Raw genomic sequence first — 20,101 nt, forward strand, 5'->3', positions numbered from 1 at the left:
AATTCATACTTACCCGGCCGTTGTCATGGTGACGCGTCCCTCTCTTGACATCCAGTCCGACCTCCCTGGATGACGCGGAAGTCCATGTGACGGATGCAGCCAGTGATTGGCCTGTGATTGGCTGCAGCGGTCACATGGGCTGTAACGTCATCCCAGGAGGCCGGACTGGAGGAAGAAGAAGGGAGTTCTGGGTAAGTATGAACGTCTTTTTTTTATTACAGCTTTATCTATATTGTAATCGGTAGCAATTGTCCAGGGTGCTGAAACAGTTCCTGCCAATCGTTTAACTCCTCTTTCAGCACCCTGGACAGTGACTATTTACTGACGTCGCCTAGCAATGCTCCCGTAATTACGGGTGCACACACGTAGTCACCCGTAATTACGGGAGCCCCATATACTTCTATGGGCTGCCCGTGCCGTAATTACGGCCTGAAATAGGACATGTTCTATCTTTTACAACGGCACGGGCACCTTCCCGTAAGCATACGGGGTGGTACCCGTGGCCAATAGAAGTCTATGGGCCCGTAATTACGGGAGTTTTTACGGTCGTGTGCATGGGGCCTAACTAATTAGATGATTATCCTCTTCATATATAAACTATTATAATTATACAATCATACTTGGGCTATTGAGTTTGTCATAGTACACTCCGTCCGAGTTAAAGTTTACTTTACCAAAATGGCCACTGTTGGCCTCAAAATCCTTACACGCATGCGCTGAATAGCACTTTACATTTTATATAGTTAGTTATTTAGGCTGTCTCATATTCCAAATTTGATCATCTAGTAAGCTATCAATAATTTTGTATAGCTATAACTAGGTAGTAATATTCTATTACGTCTGCGCTGTTCAATACAATATAGCTATTACAAATCGTGATTCCTGCACAAAGATGGCCACCGTCGGCATCAAAGCTGTCATGCGCATGCGCGGAATAGCGCTCCAGCTCCATTGATATATGTCATAGATAAGCGCCGCTCACTCTTTAAGGCGCCGGAAATGCGCTCCGGTACATGGACCCAAGGTAAACACATGGCCAATGTTTTTAACCCCTTAGTGACCACCAATACGCCTTTTCACGTTGGTCACTAAGGGGCCTTAGGCTAGGCTGACGCCTTTTCGCGTGAGCCTAGTCTAAGTCCTGCACGGGTGTCCCGTGCAGGCATGAGCCGGGGCTCTGCTGTCTGGTGACAGCTGGGCTCCTGCTCCAACACCCGCGATCGAAGTTTACTTCGATCGCGGCCGTTTAACCTGTGAAATGCCGCCGTCATAAGCGACCGCGGCATTTAACTTGTTTACAGAGGGAGTGAGCTCCCCGTCACCCATTGGCGGCCCGCAAATGCAATCGCGGGTCTCCGATGGGGTGTCATGGCAGCCGGGTGCTTGATAAAAGCCCCCATATCTGCCCTGGACCTATGCCTATTAGGACGCGCCGGAGGCACGTCCTAATAGATTGCCTGGCAGATTTACACTGACAGGCAATAATGCACTGGTATATGAAGTATACCAGAGCATTATAGCAGCGATCTGAAGATCACACAGTAAAGTACCCTAGTGGGACTAATGAAATAAATAATAAATGTGAAATAAAGATTAATAGTAAAAATTACAGTAAAAAAATAAATCAAACCATTTTTTTTCCATAAAAAGTGGTTTTACTTAGTAAAAGTGTAAAAAATAAATAAAAGTACACATATATGGTATCGCCGCGACCGTAATGACTCCATTAATAAAGTTAATATGTAATTTAAACCGCAAGGTGAACACCGTAAAAAAACCCGCAAAAAACAATGGCGAAATTTAAAAAAAAATTCCATTGCCCCCCAAAAAAGTCATAATAAAAATGAATCAATAAGTTCCATACACCCCAAAACAGTACCAATCAAAACTACGTCTCGTCCCGCAGAAAACAAGCAAAAAAAATCACTACATTGATGGAAAAATAAAAAAGTTACGGCTCTTGGAAAGCAACGATGCAAAAACAAATCATTTTAGTTCAAAAGTGTTTTTATTGTGCAAAAGTCGTAAAACATAAAATATCTCTACATATGTGGTATCGCCGTAATCATACCGACCCATAGAATAAAGGTAACATGTTATTTACGCCGCACAGTGAACGGCGTCAATTTAAAAATGCATAGAACAATGGTGGAATTTCAGGTTTTTTTTATAATCCCCCCAAAAAAAGTTAATAAAAAAATTATATATACCCTAAAATGGTGCTATTAAAAAGTACAACTAATCCCGCAAAAAAAACAAGTCCTCATACAGCTATGTAGACGAAAAAATAAAAAAGTTATAGCTCTTTGAATGCGTCTATAGAAAAACGAATAAAATAGCTTGGTCACTAGGGCCTAAAATGGGCTGGTCACTAAGGGGTTAATTTACTATGTATTGTTTACACCTGTGAACATTTATTGTTATGTACACTAATCAGCACTTATATTGTTATGTACATGGTGATCTCTATTGTTGTGACGATTACTATGTGCCTTTTGTCACGTGTTTTCATACTTACATATATTATCAGAAATATTATGACTGTACTTTAGTCTATTTTTAAATCTTATGTTAATCACTGGTTAATGAGATCAATTGTCTGGTCTCCATATATTGCACATGTTTTTACACTGACTGTATGCTTGAAAAAGGCTCCGTGCATAGAGCCGAAACGTCGCACAAGGGCTAATAAAAAGGCCATTTTTTCACTATCAATTGGAGTGCTGCCTCTTATTGGACTATATATATATATATATATGTAGATATATGTCTCAATACAGAAGCAATTTATAAGTAAATAACACTGTATAAAACTGGGATGGAGGGAATAGGCAGGCAGGCACACAGGTCAATACAGTACATGGCTACCTGCTTACAGTACAAGGCTACCTGCTTACAGTACATGGCTACCTACTTACAGTACATTGGTTGTGTGTCGCACAGGGCGCCGGCCGCCATGCTGTAAGGGGGGCCCAGTGGGTACAAGCAGAAGAGAGGAGAAATGTTCCTTCCTCTGCACTGCTGCGTGAAGTGAGCGCTGATTGGACGAGCAGCAGCAGGTGCTTCTGTCTGCTCCACCAATCGGCACAGCCTGTACTGCAGTGTCACACACACTCAGCACCTCACCAGCTCCTTCCTGCTGTGCTGCTGCCCCAGTGAAGACTCCTCCACGGAGCTCCAGAGTCAGGTAAGAAGTGCAGCAGCTTTAGCTTAATCTATGTCTATTTATGTGCAGTGTGAGAGAGGAGGAAAGAGGGGGCTTTATGTGATGTGTAACAGGATGTTTTTTTTTTTAAAAGATCGATTTTGTGGGGGAGGGGAGACTAGGTTAGAGGTACTCTGAGTGTGTATTTTTTACAGATCGATTTTGAGGGTGAGGGGACATTGCCCTAAATGCTATAGGAGTGTGGGGGGATTCTTTATACATGTATTTTGTGGGGAGGGGGACTTCTGTATAGTTTATTTAGTGGTGTAGGAGCTTATTATGAATCATGGGGGAGGGGAACTTAGCGTTCTGTATGGGGAGAAAGGATTCTTTAGGGTACGGCCACACGGAGCGGCCCTCACACTGTCGCAACACGGCCAACAATCGCGCTGGCACTATGTAGGAGCGGCTGTCCAATACCTTGTTAAGATGTTTTTGCGGTTACATTAGCACTGCCGCTCCATTCATTCTCTACTGGAGCGCCGGAGATAGCCGAGTGCAGTGTTCGGCTTTTTCCGGCGCTCCCATAGAGAATGAATAGGGGGTAAGTTGTTGTAATTTGCAAAATCGTCCGGCCATAAAGGGTGTATTAATTCATGGCCGCACGTTAACGCGGGTAAACCGTCCCGTTATCTGAAAAATCGTGCGGCCATGAATTATTACACCCTTTATGGACGCACGATTTTGCAAATTACAACAGCTTACCCCCTATCCATTCACTATGGGAGCGCCGGAAAAAGCAGAACACTGCACTCGGCTATCTCCGGCCTTCCCATAGAGAATGAATGGAGCGGCAGTGCGCATGAGCGTGTAACCAGAATACGTGCGGCCATTAACAGGCTGTTTGGCAGCCGCACTGAACATGGTGCCGGCGTGGTTGTTAGCTGCGTTGCGACCGTGTCAGGGCCACTCCGTGTGGCCTTACCTTTTGCGCACGCAAAAAACGCCGTGTTTTGCCTGCGCAAAATGTATTTGACAGCTGCGTGTGTCAGCCCCGTATGATGCGCGGCTGTGTGCTTTTTGCGCAGCCGCCATCATTATGACACTCCATTTGGATGTTTGGAAACAGAAAAGCACGTGGTGCATTTCTGTTTTCATTCATCCTTTTGACAGCTGTTGCGCGAATCACGCAGTTCGCATTGAAGTGCTTCTGTGTGGCATGCGTGGTTTTCACGCACCCATTGACTTTAATTGGTGCGTGATGCGCAAAAAACGCTCCAAGAACGGACATGTCGTGACTTTTACGCAGCGGACTCACGCTGAGTAAAAATCACGCACATGTCTGCACGGCCCCATAGACTAATATAGGTCCGTGCAACGCGCATGAAAATCACGCGCGTTGCACGGACGTAATTCCCGTTCGTCTGAATAAGCCATTAGAGATAATATTTGTGGGGGAGATTATAAGGGTAGGAACACACAGGGTGGATACGTAAAACCACACAGTGTATACGTCCTGAGAACCGCAGGGAATTTCACCTGAAAAACAGCACCAAATTTTGGTGTCGTTTTTTGGGCGGAAAGACTGCAGAAATAAATTTTAAAAAAAGCTAATACTCCCGGCCGTAGTCCCTCTCTCTCTCTGAGCGTAGGCTGGCCTCCTGCGATGACGCTGTAGTCCATGTGACCACTGCAGCCTTTGATTGGCTGCAGCTGTCACATGGGATGCATCGTCATCCCTGGAGGTCGGGCTACGTTCAGTACAGAGTACGCATCGCTATGACTATGGCCGGGTGTACTACCCTTTTATTTTCTCATTAGAGATTAACGATAAGCAAAGTTTTTATCATTGATCTTCTCCTTTGTTAACACTGACCAAATATCATTATAATTGGTCAGAAACTGGCGAATCATGATGATAATTGGCTAAACGAAATAGGCCTTTAATGGGGGTATATTCAGGCTTAGTGCCTAGGTGTAAAGGATCTGCCAGGCACTACGTCTGTGGATACTCCCAGGATTAATCAGTCGACACCTGAGGCCAGACCTCTTAGACTGACACCGGCTCCCACCAATCAGGGTGGCGTCACTTCCTGGAGGGGGCCAGACACCAGGTAACGGTCCTTACTGACCACAAGAATCTGGTTTTCCTAGAATCTGCCCGGAGGCTTAATCCTAGACAAGCTCGATGGGCGCTATTCTTTACCAGATTTAACTTCTTGGTTACCTATAGGGCTGGGTCCAAAAATATTAAGGCTGATGCACTGTCACGTAGTTTCATGGCCAATCCTCCTTCTGAGAAGGATCCTGCTTGTATTTTACCCCCTGGTATAATCGTTTCTGCCACTGATTCTGATTTAGCCTCTGACATTGCGGCTGATCAAGGTTCAGCTCCCGGGAACCTCCCTGGGGACAAGCTGTTTGTCCCCCTGCAATACCGGCTAAGGGTACTCAGGGAAAACCATGACTCCGCACTATCTGGTCATCCTGGCATCTTGGGTACCAAACACCTCATTACCAGAAACTATTGGTGGCCTGGGTTGCCTAAAGACGTTAGGGCTTACGTCGCCGCTTGTGAGGTTTGTGCTAGGTCCAAGACCCCTAGGTCCCGACCTGCGGGCTTACTGCGTTCTTTGCCCATTCCCCAGAGACCTTGGACCCATATCTCCATGGATTTTATCACCGATTTGCCTCCATCTCAGGGCAAGTCGGTGGTGTGGGTGGTAGTAGACCGCTTCAGCAAGATGTGCCACTTTGTGCCCCTTAAGAAACTACCTAACGCCAAGACGTTAGCTTTGTTTGTTAAACACATTTTGCGTCTCCATGGGGCCCCAGTCAATATCGTTTCTGACAGAGGGGTACAATTTGTTTCCTTATTTTGGAGAGCTTTTTGTAAAAAGTTGGAGATTGATCTGTCCTTCTCCTCCGCCTTCCATCCCGAAACTAATGGCCAAACGGAAAGGACTAATCAATCCCTGGAACAATATTTAAGGTGTTTCATCTCTGACTGTCAATTTGATTGGGTCTCATTCCTTCCCCTCGCCGAATTTTCCCTGAATAACCGGGTCAGTAACTCGTCAGGGGTCTCCCAGTTTTTCTGTAATTTCGGGTTTAATCCAAGGTTCTCCTCCGTTTCTCCTGGTTGTTCCAATAATCCCGAGGTAGAGGACGTTAATCGGGAACTGTGCACAGTCTGGGCCCAGGTTCAGAAGAACCTAGAGGCGTCCCAGAGCGTACAAAAGATTCAGGCTGATAGAAGACGTTCTGCTAACCCCCGGTTTGTCGTCGGGGATCTGGTGTGGTTGTCGTCTAGGAACTTGCGCCTTAAGGTCCCGTCCAGGAAGTTTGCTCCCCGATTTATTGGGCCTTATAAGGTCATTGAAGTCCTCAACCCTGTATCCTTCCGTCTGGAGCTGCCTCCATCCTTTCGCATACACGACGTCTTTCATGCCTCCCTCCTTAAACGCTGCTCCCCGTCCTGGTCCCCCTCGAGGAAACCTCCTGTTCCCGTTCTCACCCCTAAGGGGGTGGAATTCGAGGTGGCCAAGATTGTGGACAGTAGGATGATCCAGGGCTCCCTCCAGTACCTGGTCCATTGGAGAGGATACGGGCCGGAGGAGAGGACTTGTGTACCTGCTCGAGATGTTCACGCTGGGGTATTGGTCAGGAGGTTCCACCTTCTCTTCCCCACTAAACCGGGTCCTCTTAGTAAGGGTCCGGTGGCCCCTTATAAAAGGGGGAGTACTGTAAAGGATCTGCCAGGCACTACGTCTGTGGATACTCCCAGGATTAATCAGTCGACACCTGAGGCCAGACCTCTTAGACTGACACCGGCTCCCACCAATCAGGGTGGCAGGCTCAGGAGTGGGAGAGCCTATCTCGCCCTGGTCAGTCGGAGTTAGCTCCGCCCCCTGTCCATTTATACCTGCCGTTTTCTCTTCCTCATTGCTTGTTATTCTTCTTGGATTCCTGGCCCCACTGCTGCCTTGCTCCAGCCTGCTTCTGCCGTGCTTCTGCCTTGCTTCAGTTCCCGCTTATCCTGCTTCGCTCTGCCCCTGGCTTGCTTCCTGCTCTGTGCTCTGCTACATCCGGATCCTGACTGGCTCGTTCACCACTCCGTTTCCTCACGGTGTTCCGTGGGCTACTGCCCCTTCCCTTGCTTGTTCCCTGTTTGTATCCCCTTGCACTTAGTCAGCGTAGGGACCGCCGCCAAGTTGTACCCCGTCGCCTAGGGCGGGTCGTTGCAAGTAGGCAGGGACAGGGCGGTGGATAGATTAGGGCTCACTTGTTCCCTTCACCTCCTTCCTGCCATAACACTAGGGCAGCGTGAGTTGTAAATACGGCCCTGCTAAAGACGCAGATACTATTCTACACTATAGCGGAGCAGGGAGGTATCTCCCTGCTCTGCGATCTACTAGGCTGGTGGTTCTCAGCATGAGGTTCCCATGAGAACCCTCCAGGGGTGCCGCGACACTCCTCTGGACAACTGCCACGGACGTGCTTTCTCTCCTCCTCCTCATAGCGCAAAGTGGATGTGAGGAGGAGGAGGAGATTTTTTTGCAGAACCCCTGTAGATAGCACCCCCTGACTAAATGGACTGAGACGTCAGGGGCTTCTCCTGAAGTGGAATCCCCGGTCACAGCGTCGGCAACGCTGAGGACAGGGATTCCGCTTCAGGAGTTAGTTGCCCCTGATGTCACTGTTCACATATGGACAGAGACATCAAGCACTCCGTCAAGGAGCGGAATCCCCAGCCACAGGGAGCTACAGTGGCGCTATCTACAGGAAGGGAGTGCTACCTACATGGGGGCTGTGTGGCACTACCTACAAGGGTGTGTGTGGCACTACAAGGGATCTGTGTGGCACTACCTACAAGGGGGCTATGCGGCAAGATGGGGATTTGTGGCACTACTTACTAGGGATGCACAATGCATCGAAACTTCGATACTGTGCATCCCCAAATGGTTCAAGCCACACAGCTATAGTAATACATGATGAATGAGAGCGGGGCTGTGTAATACAGCCATTGCCCCGCTCCTTAGTCCTGACAAGAGCGCGCCGCGAGGATGATGCGATGCGGCCAGCGCTGCACTAATGAGCGGCGGCACTGAAAACAACATGGTGGCCGCACTGCAAAACACCCCCATGTTCTGTCTTCGGTGTCTGCGCCGCCGCTCATTAGTGCAGCGCCAGCCGCATTACCTCATGCTGACCGCGCACGCACTTCTGTCAGGAGCGGGGCAATGACTGTATTACACAGCCGCAGCCCCGCTCTATAATGGCGGAGATCAGAGAAACCGCTCATCTCCGCCGCTATTCTCCTGAATGCTGCGATCAAAGCTGACTGCAGCATTCATTGGAAAGTGAGGAGGGGGAATTACCCTTGGATCGCGTCACGGAATTCCTGTGACGCGATTGAGGGCCATACCATATATGGGCAGACAGCCCAGGGTCCATTGAAGGACCCCAGGGCCGTCTTACCATATTTCCTGTTGTTAGGGCATACTTAGGTATGTCCTAACAACTGCCTGTGTACTATACATACACGGGCTAATGTACTGGCATATATCTGATACAGTGAAGGAAATAAGTATTTGATCCCTTGCTGATTTTGTAAGTTTGCCCACTGTCAAAGACATGAACAGTCTAGAATTTTTAGGCTAGGTTAATTTTACCAGTGAGAGATAGATTATATAATTTAAAAAAAAGAAAATCACATAGTCAAAATTATATATATTTATTTGCATTGTGCACAGAGAAATAAGTATTTGATCCCCTACCAACCATTAAGAGTTCAGCCTCCACCAGACCAGTTACACGCTCCAAATCAACTTGGTGCGTGCATTAAAGACAGCTGTCTTACATGGTCACCTGTATAAAAGACTCCTGTCCACAGACTCAATTAATCAGTCTGACTCTAACCTCTACAACATGGGCAAGACCAAAGAGCTTTCTAAGGATGTCAGGGACAAGATCATAGACCTGCACAAGGCTGGAATGGGCTACAAAACCATAAGTAAGACGCTGGGTGAGAAGGAGACAACTGAAAATGGAAGACATACAAAATGACTGTCAATCGACATCGATCTGGGGTTCCATGCAAAATCCCACCTCGTGGGGTATCCTTGATCCTGAGGAAGGTGAGAGCTCAGCCGAAAACTACACGGGGGAACTTGTTAATGATCTCAAGGCAACTGGGACCACAGTCACCAAGAAAACCATTGGTAACACATTACGCCGTAATGGATTAAAATCCTGCAGTGCCCGCAAGGTTCCCCTGCTCAAGAAGGCACATGTACAGGCCCGTCTGAAGTTTGCAAATGAACATCTGGATGATTCTGAGAGTGATTGGGAGAAGGTGCTGTGGTCAGATGAGACTAAAATTGAGCTCTTTGGCATTAACTCAACTCGCCGTGTTTGGAGGAAGAGAAATGCTGCCTATGACCCAAAGAACACCGTCCCCACTGTCAAGCATGGAGGTGGAAACATTATGTTTTGGGGGTGTTTCTCTGCTAAGGGCACAGGACTACTTTACCGCATCAATGGGAGAATGGATGGAGCCATGTACCGTCAAATCCTGAATGACAACCTCCTTCCCTCCACCAGGACATTAAAAATGTCTCGTGGCTGGGTCTTCCAGCACGACAATGACCCGAAACATACAGCCAAGGCAACAAAGGAGTGGCTCAAAAAGAAGCACATTAAGGTCATGGAGTGGCCTTGCCAGTCTCCAGACCTTAATCCCATCGAAAACTTATGGAGGGAGCTGAAGATCCGAGTTGCCAAGCGACAGCCTCGAAATCTTAATGATTTACAGATGATCTGCAAAGAGGAGTGGGCCAAAATTCCATCTAACATGTGTGCAAACCTCATCATCAACTACAAAAAACGTCTGACTGCTGTGCTTGCCAACAAGGGTTTTGCCACCAAGTATTAAGTCTTGTTTGCCAAAGGGATCAAATACTTATTTCTCTGTGCACAATGCAAATAAATATATATAATTTTGACTATGTGATTTTCTGTTTTTTTTTAATATAATCTATCTCTCACTGGTAAAATTAACCTAGCCTAAAAATTCTAGACTGTTCATGTCTTTGACAGTGGGCAAACTTACAAAATCAGCAAGGGATCAAATACTTATTTCCTTCACTGTATATGCCAGTATATTAAAGTTTAAAAATAAAGTAAAAACATAAAGTAATGTTAAATTTAAAAAAATACACATTCACCTTTTTTTACAATAAGCATTAAAATAAGTCTCAGTACATAAAATATACACATTCAGTATTCGCGCGGCTGTAATAATCTGCACAACAATTTTTTTGCGTCATCTATGATGTGTACGCTGTAAAAAAAAACAAAAAAAAAACTTCTTTCACTTATTAATGTGAGGCCCGAGGTGTGATGAATTTAACCTCCATGTGCTTCACACATTAACCCATTATGACTGAGAAACATGATGGGGTTAATTACTATTAATTTGAGGCACATGGAGGTTAAATTCAGCATTACACCTCGCGCCTCACATCAGAAAATGGAAGACTTTTTATTACTGTTGGCAAAGTATTGTTTTGGTATTGAAATTGCAATACTACACAAAGTATCGGCATCGAAGGGGGCTGTGTGGCACGACCTACAAGGGGGCTGTGTGGCACGACCTACAAGGGGGCTGTGTGGCACGACCTACAATGGGCTGTGTGGTACTATCTACAGGGGGCATCTGTGAGTGGCGGGCTGATGGTCATTTTAGTGTGAGTGGGGGGCTGATGGTCATTTTACTGTGAGTGGGGGGCTGATGGTAGTTTTACTGTGAGTGGGGGGCTAATGGTCGTTTTACTGTGAGTGGACGGGCTGATGGTCATTTTAGGGTATGTTCACACGGCAGCGTCCATTACGGCTGAAATTACGGAGCTGTTTTCAGGAGAAAACGGCTCCGGAATTGCAGACGTAATGGCATGGGCAGGCGTCTTTCGCTGCGTCCATTACGGACGTAATTGGAGCTGTTTTTCTATAGAGTCAAGAGAAAACAGCTCCAATTACGTCTCAAGAAGTGACAGGCTTTTCTTTGACGCGGGCGTCTTTTGACAGCGGAGCGTAAAAAAAATTACAGTCGGCACAGAATATCGTAAGACCCATTCAAATGAATGGGCAGATGTTTGCAGACGCTTTTGAGACGCATTTTCGGACGTAATTCGGGGCTAAAACGCCCGAATTACGTCCATAAATAGTGTGTGTGAACCCAGCCTTACTGTGAGTGGAGGGGCTGATGGTCATTTTACTGTGAGTGGAGGGGCTGATAGTCATTTTACTGTGAGTCCCCCACAAGTGGTTTCCACCTCTGACCTCCAATTGAAATTAATAGTAGGAAGAAAATAGCTGTGGCGCTCGTTTGGAGCTTTTTTTGCTGCATCTTTTGCATTAGCTTCAACGGCTTAAAAAAAAACGCTAAAAAAACCCCATCAAATAACGCTGTCAATTCAAAAGCAGATTTTTTCCTCCTTACATAAAACGCTGTGTGAACATACCCTAAGAATGTAGTGCTTATTTTTAGCTATTTTCTGTCTTTCTCTAAACAATTTTTGGTAGGGGGGCCCTGAGGATTTTTTTTTTCCAGGGGTGGCTCATGTCCGAAAAGGTTGGGAAACTCTGTAGCAGGCTACAGCGGCGCCTGCAGCCTATGAGGCGCAGGGACAGGATCCCTGCGCAGTAGGCGTGATGACATCTCTGGATCAAGCCGGCCTACGCAAGGATCCTGTCAGGTGGAGGTGGGGGGCAGTATGGCACTGTCTACAAGGGGGAGGTGGGGGCTGTATGTCACTTTCTACAATGGGGAGGTGGGTGCGGTATGACACTGTCTACAAGGGGGAGGTGGAGGGCACTGTGTACAAGAGGGAGGTGGTGCTGTATGACACTACAAGGGGCAGATGGGGGGCTGTATGACACTACAAGGGGCAGATGGGGGCTGTATGGCACTGTCTACAAGGAGGAGGTGGGGGATTATGGCACTGTCTACAGGGAGGCTGTACGGCACAATCTACAGGGGGCACTTTCTACTAGGGGGGCTGTGGGGGCATTATACTCTGTGGAGGACATCATACTGTGTAGGGGCACTACAGGGGGCAATATAATGTGTGTGGCACTTAGGGGGCATAACACTGTGGGCACAATTAGAGGACAAAATACTGTGTCCTTGAAGGCGTTATAATATATTACATTATTAAATATTATTATTATACTGTGTGTGGGGCACTAAAGGGGCATTACACTGTGTGGGGCACTAAAGGGGCATTAAGTGTGGGGGCACTATATAGGGCATTATACTGTGGGGAGGAATTATTCTTTTTTATGGGGCATTTTTTATAATGGCGTGGGGCGCCGAAAGATAATTTTGCACGGGGTGCCATCTACCCTAAGGCCGGCCCTGTGTGTGTGTGTGTGTGTGTGTGTGTGTGTGTGTATATGAATCAACACCCTGGTATAAAACAGACGACAAAGACAGAGAAAAAGCAACAGCACCAAGACCTGACAGACGGAGAGATGCCGGCCCACCCACCACAAAGTGAACAGAACAAGCAACTAGGGATGTCATGATACCAGAATTTGGACTTTGATACCGATACTTTGTGTAGTATTGCGATTTCGATACCTAAACGATACTTTGCCAACAGTAATAAAAAAAAAAAGTTCTTCCATTTTGTGATATGAGGCGCGAGGTGTGATGATGAAATGTGCCTCACATTAATAGTAATTTACCCCATTATATGTTTCTCAGTCACAACGGGTTAATGTGTAAGGTACATGATGGGGTTAATTACTAATAATGTGAGGCACATGGAGGTTAAATTCATCATCACACCTCGTGCCTTACATTAGTAAGTAGAGATGAGCGAACTTTTCAAAAGTTTGGTTCGGCTAGTTCGCCGAATTTCACAAAAAAGTTGGATTCGGACCGAACTAGTTCGGACCGAACCTGTCACTTACGTGCGCCGAGCATGCTACTGTCTCGGGTGCTGATAGAGTTAATGGGCTGCACTAACTCTTTCAGCAACCTTGACAGTACATGCTCGGCGCGCGGAAAATACAATTTAAATGCAATAAAAAAATAAAAATGATACGTTCGTACTTACTTTCCTCCTGTCCGGCCTCCAGCGATGACGTTTCATCCCTTTCGCCACTGCAGCCAATCACAGGCTGTAGTGGCGGTCACGCACGTCAGGATGACGCTTCATCCCACGTGACCGCCTCTGCAGCCAATCACAGGCTGCAGCGGCGACATGGATGAAACGTCATCGCTGGAGGCCGGACAGGAGGAAAGTAAGTATGAACGTATTATTATTTTTTTTGGCATGTATGTATGTTTGCATGTATGTTGTATGTTGTCATGTATGTATGTATATATGTGCATGTATGTTGGCATGTATGTATATATGTGCATGTGTGTATGTATATTTGCATGGATATATTTGCATGTATGTATGTTTGCATGAATGTATGTTTGTATGCATGTATGTATGTATGTATGTTTGCATGAATGTATGTTGTCATGTATGTATGTTGTCATGTATGTATGTATGTATGTATGTATGTATGTATGTATGTATGTTGTCATGTATGTATGTATATATGTGCATGTATGTTTGTATGTATATTTGCATGTATATATTTGCATGTATGTATGTTTGCATGTGTGTATGTTTGCATGTGTGTATGTTGGCATGTATGTATATATGTGCATGTTTGTATGTATATTTGCATGTATATATTTGCATGTATGTATGTATGTTTGCATGAATGTATGTTTGCATTTTATGTATGTTTGCATGTATGTATGTATGTATGTTTGCATTAATGTATGTATGTATGTATGTCGTCATGTATGTATGTTGTCATGTATGTATATATGTGCATGTTTGTATGTATATTTGCATGTATATATTTGCATGTATGTATGTTTGCATTTATGTATGTTTGCATGAATGTATATTTGCATGTATGTATGTATGTTGTCATGTATGTATGTTGTCATGTATGTTGGCATGTATGTATACATGTTTGTATGTATGTATGTTTGCATGTATGTATGTTGTCATGTATGTTTGCATGTTTTTATTTTTGCATGTATGTTTGCATGTATGTTTATATATATGTGCATGTGTGTAATTATGTTTGCATGTATTTATGTTTGCATGTATATTTGTGCATGCTTGTATATATGTATGTATGTATCTTTGCATGTTTGTATGTATGGTTTCATGTGTGTGTGTGTATGCATGTATGTATGATAGTTTGCATGTATGTATGTATGTGTGTATGTTTGTATATATGTATGTATGTATGTTTGCATGTATGTTTGTTTGTATATATGTCTGTATGGCCATGTATGATACTGTCTGCTGGCGCCCTGTATCTAAGTCAACTTCGTGGCAGGCTTCTATACATGGTATAACAGTCAGTATCACACATTAAACTGAATCTAAGCCTACGACATGTTTTATTTCATTTTTTTTTTTTTACAGGTTTGGTGTTTGGACTACGTCGGTTTCGAGGACTACTTCGATGACGGTTTTTTTTTCTACAATAAAATGGTTAATGAGGGTTGTGTTGGGGGTGCTTTATTTCAATAAAATATTTTATCTATATCTTTGTCTTTTTCTTTTCAAATTTTATTACTACCACTTTAGTAATGGCCGCTGTCTGAGTGACAACATCCATTACTAAGGCGAGGCTTAGTGTTAGCCGGTGCAGAGGCTAACACTAACCACCATTATTACCCCGGTACCCACCACCACCAGGGGTGCCGGGAAGAGCCAGGTACGATCCAGTACCCGACCATCTGTTGTGATGGTCGGGCTCTGGGGCGGCCGCAGGCAGGTATTATGAGGCTGGGAAGGGCCAAAAACAGTGGACCTTCCCACCCTTGTAATGCTAGGCTGCTGCTGCTGTGTTGTATCTGGCTGGTTATAAAAGTGGGGGGACCCCCACGTCATTTTTTTTTAATTATTTTTTTTTATTTTTATTTTTTTTAAAAAGACATGGGGTTCCACCCAATTTATCATAACCAGCCACATACAACACAGTGTTATTAGCCTGGGAATGGACAAAACCAGTGGCCCTTCCCACCCATGTAATGCCAGACTGCTGCGGCCTTGTATATGGCTGGTTATTAAAAATGTGGGGGACCCAACGTCTATTGTTAAATTTGTTAAATTAAAAAAAAAAAACGACGTGGGGTCCCCCTCATTTTTATAACCAGCCCGATACAACACAGCAGCAGCAGCCTAGCATTACAAGGGTGGGAAGGTCCACTGTTTTTGGACCTTCCCAGCCTCATAATACCAGCCTACGGCCGCCCCAGTACCCGACCATCACAACAGATGGTCGGGTACTGGATCGTACCAAGCTCTTCCCGGCACCCCTGGTGGTGGTGGGTACCGGGGTAATAATGGGTGGTTAGTGCTAGCCTCTGCACCGGCTAACACTAAGTACCGCCTTAATAATGGACGCTGTCAATCAGCCAACTGCCATTATCTAGGCACTAATAAAGTTTTAAAAAAAACACAGACAATTCTTTTTTATTGAAATAAGAAATCCCCAACAAAACCCTCGTTAACCATTTTATTAAAATTTGAAAAAACGTAGATCTACGCAGTAGTCCAACGAATTGAAGATGTAGTCCAATCGGTACATCAAAATCTGCAACAACATAAAAAAACAGTTATCAATGTGAACAATAACAATACTTCTACTCACCTACACACATATATACACGCACACACACACACACAAACAACCATACACAAACACACATATACACAAACACACATATAAACAAACACACCCATATATACACAAACACACACATATACAAAAACACACACACACAAACATCTACACACAAATATATATACAAATACACCCATCTATATACACAAACACACCCATATATACACAAACACACATAAACTCACACCCATATACACACATATACACAAACACACATATACAAAAACACACACACACAAACATCTACACACAAACATATACACATACACCCATATATACACAAACACATATACACAAACACACCCATATATACACAAACACAAATAAACACAAACACACATATAAAAACAGACAAAGACACATACCCAAACACACACACTGTTTCTTTTAAATGCTGCTGGGGAACCCGCTCGATACACTATATAAGGCTGCGCTACAGTGCAGCATTTAAAAGAAATAGGATCCTGACCTGTCCATAGAGTTTAAGGCAGCACAGAGTATTTCAGGAGATGAGCGTGCAGATTCAGTGCTGCTGTGAACTCTGCTCTTACCATTACGTAGCTCTCAGTCTGTTACCTCTCCTCCACTCCTGTCCTCAAGAACACCTTCACATGATTGGCAAGTCACCACGTAATGGTAAGAGCAGAGTTCACAGCAGCACAGAGTATTTCAGGAGATGAGGGTGCGGATCTTGTGCGGGGTGGTGACTTGCCAATCATGTGAAGGTGTTATTGAGGACAGGAGTGGAGGAGAGGTAACAGACTGAGCTACGTAATGGTAAGAGCAAAGTTCACAACAGCACAGAATCTGCACGCTCCTCTCCTGAAATATTCTGTGCTGCTGTGAACTCTGCTCTTACCATTACGTAGCTCTCAGTCTGTTACCTCTCCTCCACTCCTGACCTCAAGAACACCTTCACATGATTGGCAAGTCACCACTGCGCACAAGATCCGCACGCTCATCTCCTGAAATACTCTGTGCTGCTGTGAACTCTGCTCTTACCGTTACGTGGTGACTTGCCAATCATGAAGGTGTTATTGAGGACAGGATTGGAGGAGAGGTAACAGACTGAGAGCTACGTAATGGTAAGAGCAGAGTTCACAGCAGCACTGAATCTGCACGCTCATCTCCTGAAATACTCTGTGCTGCCTTAAACTCTGTGGACAGGTCAGGATCCTGTTTCTTTTAAATGCTGCACTGTAGCGCAGCCTTATATAGTGGATCGAGCGGGTTCCCTAGCAGCATTTAAAAGAAACAGGATCCTGACCTGTCCACAGAGTTTAAGGCAGCACAGAGTATTTCAGGAGAGGAGCACGGCCGGCCACAGGCAGCCGGTCGTTTTTCCAAGCCGTGCTCCCATTATGCACACGACCGTAAAAACACCCGTTATTGCGGGTCGTAACTACGACCCGCAATAACGGGCTCATAGACTTCTGTTACCCACGGGTACCTTCCCGTTTTCTCACGGGAAGGTGCCCGTGCCGTTAAAAAAATAGAACATGTTCTATTTTTCTATTTTACGGGCCGTTCTGCTATAAAATTTAGGGTATGTTCACACGACAGCGTCCGTAACGGCTGAAATTACGGGGATGTTTCCGCCTGAAAACATCCCCGTAATTTCAGCCGTAACGGCATGTGCAGGCGCTTGAACGCCGCGTCCATTACGGACGTAATTGGCGCTGCTATTCATTGGAGTCAATGAATAACGGCTCCAATTACGGCCAAAGAAGTGACAGGTCACTTCTTTGACGCGGGCGTCTATTTACGCGCCGTCATTTGACAGCGGCGCGTAAATATACGCCTCGTGTGAACAGACAAACGTCTGCCCATTGCTTTCAATGGACAGATGTCTGTCAGCGCTATCGACGCGCTATTTTCGAGCGTAATTCGGGGCAAAAAATCCCGAATTACATCCGTAATTAGTGCGTGTGAACACAGGGTATGTTCACACGCACTAATTACGGACGTAATTCGGGCGTTTTTGCCCCGAATTGCGTCCAAAAATAGCGCCTCGATAGCGCTGACAAACATCTGCCCATTGAAAGCAATGGGCAGACGTTTGTCTGTTCACACGAGGCGTAATTTACGCGCCGCTGTCAAATGACGGCGCGTAAATAGACGCCCGCGTCAAAGAAGTGACCTGTCACTTCTTTGGCCGTAATTGGAGCCGTTATTCATTGACTCCAATGAATAGCAGCGCCAATTACGTCCGTAATGGACGCGGCGTTCAAGCGCCTGCATATGCCGTAACGGCTGAAATTACGGGGATGTTTTCAGGCGGAAACATCCCCGTAATTTCAGCCGTAACGGACGCTGTCGTGTGAACATACCCTTATAATGACAGCACGGCTCGTAAAAGCGGCCGGCTGCCCGTGGCCGGCCGTGTCGTAATTACGAGTCGTAATTACGAGCACGACCCGTAAAATAAAAAAATAGAACATGTTCTATCTTTTTAACGGCACGGGCACCTTCCCGTGAGAAAACGGGAAGGTACCCTTGGCTAACAGAAGTCTATGGGCCCGCTATTTAGGGTCGTAATTACGACCCTTAATAACGGGTGTTTTTACGGTCATGTGCATGAGGCCCCGTAATGACGGGTGGCTACATGTGTGCACCCGTCATTACGGCAGCGTTGCTAGGCGACGTCAGTAAATAGTCACTCTTCAGGGTGCTGAAAGAGTTAACTGATCGGCAGTAACTGTTTCAGCACCCTGGACAGTGACTACCGATCACAATATAGAGTACCTGTAAAAAAAAAAAAGACGTTCATACTTACCGGGAACTCCCTGCTTCCTCCAGTCCGGTCTCCTGGCCGTTGCCTTGGTGACGAGTCCCTCGCGACATCCGGCCCGACATTCCTTGATGACGACGCAGCCCATGTGAGCGCTGCAGCCAATCACGGGCTGCAGAGGCCTCTGCAGCCAATCACGGGCTGCAGAGGCCTCTGCAGCCAATCACAGGCTGCAGAGGCCTCTGCAGCCAATCACAGGCTGCCGCGTCAGAAAAGAAGGTCGGACTGGAGGAAGAAGAGGGACTCGTCCGCAAGACAACGACCAGGTACGTATGAAATGCTTTTTATTTTATTTTTAATCAGCAGCCTCTTTTCTCTATCAGTGATTGATAGAGACAAGTGGCTGCCGATTTGTATAATATTTTTGACCGGGTTCGGTCAAAACGGGTTCGGCCGAACCCGGTGAAGTTCGGACTCGCTGCGAACCAAACTTTTCCGGAAGTTCGGACCGAAACCGGGTTCGGTTGTCCCGGTTCGCTCATCTCTATTAGTAAGTGAAAGAAGTTTTTTTTTTTGTTTTTTTACAGTGTACACATCATAAATGACACAAAAAAATGGTTGTGCAGGCCATTACGTCTGCGCCAATACCGAATATGTGTATGTTTTATGTATTGAGACTTATTTTAATGTTTATTGTAAAAAATAGGTGTATGTGTATTTTTTTAAATTTAATATTACTTTGTTTTTACTTTATTTTTAAACTTTAATGTACTGCCATATATCCATATGCCAGTACATTAGCCTGTGTACGGATAGTACACAGGCAGTTGTTAGGACATACCTAAGTATGCCCTAACAGGAAATATGGTAAGACAGCCCTGGGGTCCTTCAATAGACTCTGGGCTGTCTGGCCATATGTGGTATGGCCAGTGGTGGATTAAGAAGACCATGGGCCCTGGGCTGTTACCCAAACTTGGGCCCCCCTTCTCCACCGCCACCCTGCCGCGCCGTAACTATTGCTAACACTACCTTTTTGCACAAGCATTAACAAATGGGTGTTACGATTCCCCGTTCACAGGGCTGTGTCCCTACAAACTGACAGTATCACACTGTGCAGGGACACATCCTCTTGACAAGGGGATTGGTAACACCAATTTTTCTATCAGTCCTGGACTGCACAAAGACGTTATGTGGAATACAAGGATTTCCTATAATAAACATATCAAGAGAGGGGACAGATTCTCTACAAATCCAGTGACTCTCAGGTGACGACGTCTCAGATGCTAGTAGTTTATTTTCCTCTTTTCTTCTCCATCCGGTCCAGAGCTCATGACCAGTGGCGTAACTACCGCTATAGCAGCCGTATCGGCTGCTACGGGGCCCGCAGCATGAGGGGGCCATGCCACCCGCCGGCACGGCCCCCCCTCCCATGTCCGGAGGCT

At 45.7% G+C, this 20,101-nt stretch overlaps 1 long non-coding RNA gene across 1 annotated transcript in view; it reads left to right on the plus strand.

Moving 5' to 3' along the window:
- Positions 1-3,104: 3,104 nt before the first annotated feature.
- The window catches only part of LOC142748169 (uncharacterized), a 56,692-nt gene continuing 39,695 nt past the window's right edge, over positions 3,105-20,101 (plus strand). The window contains exon 1 of the long non-coding RNA XR_012882167.1: positions 3,105-3,187. This is a non-coding gene — a long non-coding RNA (uncharacterized LOC142748169). The remainder of the gene's footprint in view (positions 3,188-20,101) is intronic.

This window comes from Rhinoderma darwinii, chromosome 3 (genome assembly GCF_050947455.1).
Source record: "Rhinoderma darwinii isolate aRhiDar2 chromosome 3, aRhiDar2.hap1, whole genome shotgun sequence".
Lineage (NCBI taxonomy): Eukaryota > Metazoa > Chordata > Amphibia > Anura > Rhinodermatidae > Rhinoderma > Rhinoderma darwinii.